The following is a 10510-nucleotide window of genomic DNA, read 5'->3' as shown; positions in this document are numbered from 1 at the left end:
ATTGAATATATATTAAGGTTCTAGTATGTGTTAGGCACTGAATTTGGTCTGTGGCGACAGGGAGATTAGATTACAAAGCCATCCTAATCTCTCCTGCTAGAAAGGATTGGTATCTTCTTCCTCATATCATGACTACTGTCCTCTACTCTGTTTTTACTCAAAGGACAGGGTTGTCCTTAGACCACATCATTGGCATCACAGAAATGCAATCTCAAAGCCTGCCTCAGACCTACAAAATCAGAATCTGCATTTTATTAAGATCCTACTTGATTCATATGCAAATTTGAACTTGAGTAGTAGTTCTTTACTATATTATGGACTCCCTTACATAAAAACCCAGGTTGTATTCAGCTGTGAATCTCCTAAAATAACCTAGCAAAGTGTCTCAACCTGTGATGGAAGGAAAAGGAGAGAAGACGCAGGCAAAGATCACTGCCATCTTGTCAAGATTTACTTAGTGTATGTAAAGCTTTAGCACAGTGCCTGACACAGCTCATTTAACCTTTACAACAGAAGGTAACTAATGATTACTTGTTGTATCAAATCAAACTGACTTCACTTGTATTTACTCTAGAATAAAGGCAAATTGCAAAGATCCCATTAAAATTGTAGAAGAGGTAGAAGATATCTAAATTCCTTATACAAAAGACATTGCTTTCAAAATTATATTTTGTTCTATTAAGAAACATAGCAATTATTATTGACAATAGTCATCATTTATTGAGCAGTGTGTTAACAACAGTGTTAGGTGTTTTACTAGAGTTTTGTTATTAAGGTTAATTTAGAAAATGCTATTACTTTCCCAACTTGTTTAATAATGAAAGTAAAACGACAGACTCAAGATTATGCAACTTTAGGTGGGAAACCTAAATAATAAAATGGCCAAGATATGAATGCATCAAAAGAAATTTCGTTTTCTTGGCTGATCAATATTTAGTGTTAAGGAACCTCTGGAGGGCCGTTTAATTTTTACTATTTTGTGAGATAAACTTTTATCCAAAACTCTGGTTGTAGATTACTTTCAAAAAAACTGTACTAATTTTCTTAAGAATAAGCTTCATGAGGCATATGTAAGCCATAGTTGTGTCCTGAGTATCACATAGCTCAATGGTTAGTAGTTCTTAATGAGGATGGAAGGGTGGTGTTTGCCCCCTAAAGACATATGGCAATGTCTAGAGATATGTGGTGTTGTCACAACTGCAGAAGAGTGTTCTACTGGCATCTAGAAGAAAGACGCCAGGGATGTTGTTAAACATTCTACGATTCACAAGACAGCTCCACCTACACTCAAAATGTCTCAAAATATCAAGAGTTCTAAAGTGGGAAACTATAATCTAACTTAATGCATTACGCAGAATAAAGACAATATTTATTGAATCAGACAAGTTGACAGCAGCAAAGAGCTTCTGAAGGGCTATAACATGAATAAATTAATAGAGAGTTTAAATGACTTGATCAAAGACACACTGATAAGTGCTACAGCCATAACTTGACTCTAACTTCTAGCTTATTGGCTTATGCCTTATCCATGATAGGACACACAAACACACAGTTCTGACAGATATGCGTGTTTTTTTCCATTACAATATCTCATCTCTCTGAAACCGCACTATAATGTACTGCTGTGATTAAGCAGGTGAGTTGTGGAGTCAGATTATTTGAGTTTTAATCTTGACTCTGTTACTTACTTATTTAATGACTCAATTCTTCTTTGCCTCCTCCTCTTCCTCTTTCTTCTTTTTGCCTCAGGATCATGATCTGTTAAATGGGAATAACAATGTTCAGTTTTCAGAACACAACAAAACCATTGTTTCTGGCACATAAAAGTAATAAACGCTTATTGAGCATGAACTTTAGGCTGTTTAATATGACCAGTGTATCAAATACTGTACTTCTTATGCCTGGCTCCCATCTTCTCTGCGAACGTTTAAATTCCGGCCTTGGTTTTGGCCAGTAGGATGCAACAATCTGAAAGTGCAAAAGATTTAAATAAACCTTGGTCAGCCTTTGACTAACAGAGAGAAGCAGCCAGTAGGTAAAATCCCCATAGTCTATCTTTGGAGATGACAATTCTGAGGCATATTCTGCTCAGCTCCTCAAAGTCCTAGTTGCAAACAGGGCTGACCAACTTAATAACGCATCTTTGGATTCGATTTCCTTCCTCCATTGACTGCTCATCCTTTTCTTCTACTATTGTTCTTTGGAATCACTTCTCAAATAACAATCTAATGTAGGAAAGCCCTTATCTCAAGAATACTTTATGGAAAAAGGGGCGGGGATAAGAAAGCAAGGCTCCACCTTTTTCTTTTCACCAAATCAGAATTCAGATCCGATGATTTAAGCTTACTGAATGTTGTAAACAGCCAACTATCAGAAAAATGCTGTAACATGGCTGATGGCAATCGTACTAGCCCTCATGTTTATATTAAAGTCTGTTTTGCTTTCTTAATAGAAGAAAACTTGGAGGACTTTTAGATGTGGATATTGGTGAAAGCCCCCGTATTAAGTGTCATACAAAAATGTGAAAACGCACACACACACACACACACACACACACATAAACACACACATTGTTTCCCCACCTATTTAGCAAAAAGAAGAGTAGAAAATATCCATTTTTAGGAATAGAAGAAGAAACTGTAAAACAAAAACATCACATATGTACAACTAGTAAACAAGTGGTAAAACCCAAATTCCCCATGCTTCAGTCATTTCTGTGTGACTGTATACTGTGTGACTGTATGCATATATTTGTGTATTTTCCTCCTTACAGTGGTGATTGGAGAGCATTATTTGTCCATTTGCTGGGAATTTGAGACCAATAATACAAGTTTCTCCTTAGGTAAACTGAAAAGCAGCATCATTAAGTCATGAAGGAAACCAGATTTGGTTTATGTTCACTAACTTTCAGGAAGTTCCAAGGTCACTGAGAACAAACATCTGTTCACATTCAGTCATACATTAGGAAAATGGTATGGCCAGGCCATCACCCCATGTCTGACAAGAACACACTCAACCAACGTCCAATAAAACAGATGCATCTCATCTTATGCTTAGGATATTTGACTATAGAGACAGGATTGGTTTTGTACCCCAGTTGCAGAATATTGGTGGGAGAATAAAAACATTCAATAACAACAAAATCCAGACCTTGCAATTAATGTTAAGTTTCGGAAATGTGATTTAAAATATTTTTGAGAAATGATTTATTATAAGAACATGTTTAAGACATAATAAAAATCAGACAGTTTGGTTTAATTTAGAAATGTTTGATTTATGAATACAAAAGAGAAAAACACCAAAGGCAAGACTCATCTGGTTCTTCACTGATCATTAATAAATATTTGGAAATTGAAAATCAGCTACATTTGGGCCTAAAATTTTTTAGAAGAATGCTGACTTTTGCAAAACTGAGGAAAGAAACTTATGGAATAAAATCAGAGAGTTAATGAGTGCCTGAATTTAAAAAAATCTGGAAGAATTATCTGGCTTGTTTGTCTCATTTCATTTTACAGGTGAGAAGACACTTTCTTGTCTGACAAACAAGAAAGTGACTTTCTTGAATCAACAACAGCTCGACTGGGACTATGACTCAGGTCCTCAGAGTTCCACTTCAGTGTCTTTTGTGTTACACCAAATACATTGGGTTAACCCAAGACACTAAGCAGGCACCTTTCCATCACCCTCTGCTGCTCCTTTACCCTCACTCTATCTTCACCCTTCCAGCTTTCCATCCAAATCTTCCTCATTGTTCATGCTACCTTCCACTGCTGTGTAGAACACTTGCTTAAATCTTAATCACAAACCAGCTTACAGGAAAATGCAGGACTGAATGTTTCAGAGATGCCTCAGGGATATATTTGGTTACTGAGAAGCCTAAGCTGTATTCTTTTGAAATCGACGAATGATGACAAGCTTTTACTCAAGTGGCATTTTCTCCCCTGAGAGCACAACTGCAGGAGGTATGTGAAATATGAAAGTATTAATTCAGTTTGTTTATTTAGTCTTTTTTTTACAGTCTGTGGCCATTGCCTCCTCTCATCAAACTCTGACCTACAGATTCAATTAGAGAGCTTTCCTGGAAGTTTGCTCTTTCTTGAGGTTCATCTGCAGGGTACGAAAGAATATATGTTGGCCAGAAATCAAAGACAGTGCAAACATCCTTTGCTTAAATTACTTTGAGTCCATATTTCTATTAAATTTCTAGTAAAGTATGTTCAATAAATCATAGCATTTGAAATTAATTGTTTCAATGAGGCATTTAATTTTGCACAATCCACTGCTCTGAGTGTATATTAGCTAAATATTTATGAGTTGATTATTTCCAAAGCAGTCAGATTTGTTAAGGACAGAAGATAACTATCTTCCCGTATGATTTGCTCAAGATTTTTTTTCCTAAGTGATTACTAAAATGTCAAAGTCATAAAGAACGTTTGTACATTTTACACAAAATGAAGTATAATGTATTAGATTTTCAATTACTGTTCCTGGTTGTTTCATAAAGTGTGACAGTATAAAACTATCTCGGACATCTCTATCCATCAAGTTCCTAGAGCTCAACAACTGCGAGTGTCCTCCTGCAAGCAAAATATTGATTGTAGGGACACAGTCAAACAAACTAAACCTGAAGCATTAACGCCGCTTAAAACTCCCAACAAGCAACCAGGTATACTTATCATAAAGTATTTTAAAAATGAAAGAAACAAAGGAAATAATTGTGTGCAAATGTATCATTTCCCAGCCATTGATTATTGGTAGATATAGAATGGACAACACAGGGTAAAGTTAAAGAGTTTCTCATAAATATTCTGGTATAAACTCCTACTGGTAGCTGCTTCATGAGATTATAGAGATCATAGTTTCATTTTGCTTTGTTTTGTTTTGTTTTTCTCATCCCTTCTCTTTTCTCTCATTGTAAATTCTTCTAAGGTAATCAAAGTGTTGTCTGTTCAACACTCTAATTTATATTAGAAATATTTAGCATCTGGACTTGAATATATGTTTAGGAATTGATGGAAGGGGTCTTTTAAAAGGCTGAAATGGACTAAATCATGGAAAAAAGATAAAGATAGCCAATCACCACAACAATTTGGAAGAAAAAAAAAGCCTAATATGCATAATTCAGACTTTCAATTCATAAAGGTGAACATAAAATTTACTTAGAAAATCAAATTTCAAAAGCCAACACTGATCAAGTTTCATAATAAAAGACTTGACAAGAGCTAGAAAGATTTCCACTTTCTTTTCTCTCTGCGGCAGAGTCAAAGATATCGATCACCACTGACAAAATAAAATGGTTTGAAATATCTTCCACATTCTTAAATTAAAAGATGAATGTACACCTGTAAACATGATCTGAATGCCAGGATATTTTAACTTCTGATCTGTGTAGTTCTTTCTAATAGTGAGGGTTCCCACTACCACTAATATATAAACTTGGGGTACATTCTAACTTTCTCCTTCCTTTTCTTAACAGCATAAATGTAACTATTAATTCATATCTAATTTACCTTCTAAAGTTATTGCCCATTTGTCCGCTCTTTATCCCACAAGTACTGCCACAGTTCAAATCTTTATTATTTTTTCCTGTCAATTTTTTACATGGCCTTTTACAATACCCTCCTAACTGATCCTTTTACCACCTAACTCACCAACATCCCTCCTAGTCTAGGCTACCCATGGTACCAGAGTAGCCTTTCTAAAATGCCAGAATCATCTGCTCAAAACCATTCACCGACTCTTGAAGGATAACAAAGTAAAATGTGAAAAGTTTAGCATGGCATAAAAGACCCTCTGCAATTGGCCCTACCTCTCTACCTTCATTCCCCATAATTTACCTGCTCACTCTGTGTTTAAGGTAACAAAACTTGAGAATTTTCCTAGTTCTCCCTTATTCCTATGTATTCATGCCTTTTCACAGGGTAATTTCTCTGTCTTGAATTACTTCTTCTCATTCTTGTTTACCTGATGAATGTATTCTTATCCTTTAGGATTCATCTCATGCATAACATCTGTCTGCTATAAACTATTTTCTGATCCTGAACACACCACAATTCCTCTCTCTCCCTCTTTCTCTGTTTTTGGTCCCCTTTTGTACGTATCTTTGTTGTCTTCATTATTACAGCCACACAGACCTCTATCTCTTATAAACTGTAAAGCCACAAGAAAGTCACTTAATTCCTCTGAAAATCTTTTTTATCCAAATGTGCTACAATATGTGACTTAGGTAGATTACCTTATTTAAAGATCAGAGATCAGGGACTTCCCTGGTGGTCCAGTGGTTAAGAATACACCTTCCAGTTAAGGGGACACAGGTTTGGTCCCCGGTCAGGGAACTAAGATCCCACATGCTGTGGGGCAACTAAGCCCGCATGCCACACTACTGAGCCCACATGCTCAGGAGCCCACGTGACACAACTAGAGAGAAGCCCATGTACCAAAATGAAGAGCCTGCTGGCCACAAGGAAAGATCCCACGTGCCGCAACTAAGACCTGACACAGCCAAAAATAAATAAATAAATATTAAAAAAATAAAGGTCAGAGATCAAACACTAAAGCACTAAGGTGTCAGTGATATGGAGTGATTATTGTTAAATAGTGTTAACTTTGGTGAATGAAAGATTAGCCATTATTATTAAATTCCTCTCAGTCCCCCTTGAAACTTATTTTTCCTTCAAAGCAATACAAGTATTTAACTGTTCACATTTCCTAAAATAATATATAATTTAGGAAAGACATGATTTTAATATTCTGCATACCAGAAAAGAAACATGGCCATCTCCTTGCTACAAATAGTAATGCTTATATGTTTAATAGTATTTAATCTATCTAGATCGTTCTATATTATGCCATTTCTTAAAGGAAAAAGTGATGTCTCTTGTTTAATAAGTCTGATATCTGTAGTGAGTAGAAGTAAGCCATATAAGCGAAGACATGGAAGCAACCTAAATGTCCATCGACAGAGGAATGGATAAAGAAGATGTGGTACATACACACAATGGGATATTAATCAGCCATTAAAAAAATGAAATGATGCCATTTGCAGCAACATGTATGGACCTAGAGATTGTCATACTGAGTGAAGTAAGTCACACAGAGAAAGAGAAATATCGTATGATATCACTTATATGCAGAATCTAAAAAGAAATGATACAAATGAACTTATTTACAAAACAGAAATTGACTCACAGACTTAGAGAGTGAACTTATGGTTACTGTGGGGGAAGGATGGGGGGAAGGGATAGTTAGGGGGTTTGGTATTGACATGTGCACACTGCTATATTTTAAATGGATAATCAAAAAGGACCTACTGTATAGCACAGGGAACTCTACTCAATATTATGTAACAACCTAAATGGGAAAACAATTTGAAAAACAATAGATATATGCGTATGTATAATTCAATCCCTTTGCCGTACACCTGAAACTATCACAACATTGTCAATCAACTACACTCCAATATAAAATTAAAAGTTAAAAAAGTAAGCTATATATCTCACTCTTTTTAAGAATTTTATTAATTCATTACTTCATTTATCCATCCATCCACTCACACATATATTCATCAAAATGCATTCATGTATTCGTGTAGGGCACAGTTTTTTGACGTTCAGATATGTTAGAAAACATCTAAAATGGCCATATTTCTTGGCTACAAAATGGGCACTATGATTAAAGTGAAAACGCATTTAATTTCTTATTGTCTACATTATTTATTTAGAAATTAACAATTTCCTCTTTGATTGTAGTTGTGTATTCTTCCTCATCCAGCTAAAATCGTTATATAAATATATTTATATCAGAGATGTAACAAGCACTATAATATTTAAATTTGGTATGAGCTAATTATTAATTGAGATACCAATTAGTTAATTAATTAAATATTAATTTAATGACAATGGTGTGCCAGACATCTTACTAGGCACTGAAGATTAAACGCTGAATGGTTACTTTCATGAAGTATCTTCCCAGGAGCTTAGGGAGATAAATAGATTGTTCTACAATTATTTAATGTAATGCAGTATTTTACGTGAAGGGTGTATGTGTGTGGTGCATGTGTGGGTGGAGCAGCAATAATCTCTTCTCATAGGGGTTAGAGAAGTCAGTCCAAAAGGGAACATCTTTGGTCTGGGCCATGGATCTAGGTCTTCAATATGTGAGAGCTGTTTAGACAGGCAAAGTACTAGAAAAGGATGTTGCATATGTTTGTGGAATTGAGAATTTTAGAAATTTTAAAATTCTGAATTTTAGAATTTAGAGATTTTGTGGTACATGTGTGGTACTTTGAACAAAACATTTTAAAAACTGTTAAAACTCCTTTTAAAAACATCACTTAAAACCCATTGAAATATTTATGTATCATCTAGCTTGGCACAGTAGAAAAAATATACCTGCCTTTAATAATGATAACATTTATAAAAAATTGAGAAACTTTCACGACCTACATAAGTTACATTTCCATCATCTAAGACTTATTTTTTAAAAAGCTGATAAAAAGCTTTAGAGTGACACCTAACTTGCTTAGCTTCTATCAGAATTAAATGAGGCAATCTATAGAAACCATTCATAAAGTGCAATGTCAAAATGAGCATTTAGTAAATGTCAGTCTCCTTCTTCTCATTGCTTACAAGCAATACCAAGAGGGATTCATTGCTATACAACCATTAAAGTGTGTCTCCAGGAATGTTACTTGAAAACATCTATTTTTTCTTATTCAAATGTATTTTATACATTTAATATCCTAGATTAAACTCACATTCAAGATCTCACATTTGGTTAAGGTCTTGGTCATTTCTGGTGAGGAGACAACTAGGTTATCTTAGACTTCAGTGAACCAATATGCAACCAATGATTTTAAGGAGGAGAGTAGCTGTAAATGCAATTTGAGATGCTATTTTCTTCAGTGTTTAACAATATGAGCTATGAATTTATAGGCAGTTAATAAAGTTAGACTTCTGGATGGAAATTATAGGGTAGATAACCAAAGTGAAATTTTTTGAATCATCAGTCAGAGAAAAATTATTTTTATTGTCATTGTTATATAAAAAGGCAACTTTGGCCTCACACGATCACAGCACTCTTAGGAGAGGCTGACAGTTGTTTATCTCACAAACACACAGAGCTCACCCTGCCTTTCACCTTTCCACACTTTTTCTGTCAACAGCAGACATTTATTATCTGCAGGAAAAAAGAGATTACCTTAAGCATTGCTTTTACTATGATTAATGTGAGGAATAATCATTGAAGGACACAGTTTCACAAAGGAAACAAATGTCTGTCTTCACGGATTATTGAAAATCATAATGTTTCATCTTCTGTAGGAAAATGAAATGATCAAATACCAGTTTGCAGTATTCAAAGGAAATACAGATACCATTTAGATATAGTCTGTGTTCATCCATAAAGCAGGCGAACCATTATACGGTATTCATGTATGCATTAAGACTATTGAACAAGATGCATTGTGCTGTAGAGGACAGAGCTGGAAGCGGAGCTGAGCAGACCTGCTCTGAGTTCTCCATATGTCAGTCGACATAAAATGGAATCATAATTTTTTTAAAAATTATATTTGTAAAGCACTTACACACCCCTTATTTCATTTGACCTTCTTAAGATTCACTCAGATGAAAGTGGCACTTTTCTTTGTTATATATCCATGCTTTTATCATCAAGTCCTGTCACTGTCTGTCCTGTCACTATCATCCACCTGTCACTGTCTCCAGAATACATCCTGAGCCCATCCACTCTGTATCTCCATTAATACCACCTCAGTCAAAGGCTCCATCACAGCTCACCTGGACTATGGTATTAGTCTCCTAACCGGTCTATTTCAATTTGAATTAATGAAACCTATTTTCTTCATGAAAGCTAGAGTAATGCTTCTAGAGTATAAATTATACCACAGCACTCCATTGTTTAAACTAGTTAGTGGCTTTTGCACTGAACTTAGAATAAAACCTGTCTTCCTAATTAAGGTCTAATAATTTATTTGACTGGAGTCAATGGGCACATGTCCTTGCACCTGGTATACAGCTCTTGATCTAGTGAATGATTTTTTGCTCCATCCTAAGCCTTATTGGGGGTCTTCAGGATTTCACTAGTAGTCTTTTCTAGTCCCTTTGTGTATTTACTAACTGTTCCTTAAGTCCTTTCAGCTTCTATTTACCATCCAGGTCCCAAACCACATGTTCTAGTTTTGACATGGTGGCATCCTGCTTTCAAGTACCAAAATATCCTCCTGTTGTCCAATGCTGTGTAACAAGTCACGACAAGATGTGATGGCTTAAAATAGAAACAACAGAGACCAGGGAGGGTTCAAGATGGCAGCACAGAAAGATCCTGAACTCAGCTCCTCACACAGACACTAAAAATCTACAGCTGCATGTGGAATAATTCCCTCCAAAGGGACTTGAAAACTGGATAAACAGAGTCTCCACAACAACGGGTAAAAGGACAGCATTTAGACATGAAGGATATACAGAGATATGGTCTCACCAAGGGAGGCAAAAAA

The sequence above is a fragment of the Delphinapterus leucas genome, chromosome 20 (assembly GCF_059928025.1).
Source record: "Delphinapterus leucas isolate spDelLeu-1000000601 "Yukka" chromosome 20, BTC_Dleu_Yukka2, whole genome shotgun sequence".
Lineage (NCBI taxonomy): Eukaryota > Metazoa > Chordata > Mammalia > Artiodactyla > Monodontidae > Delphinapterus > Delphinapterus leucas.
Note: the sequence above shows the minus strand (reverse complement) of the source record.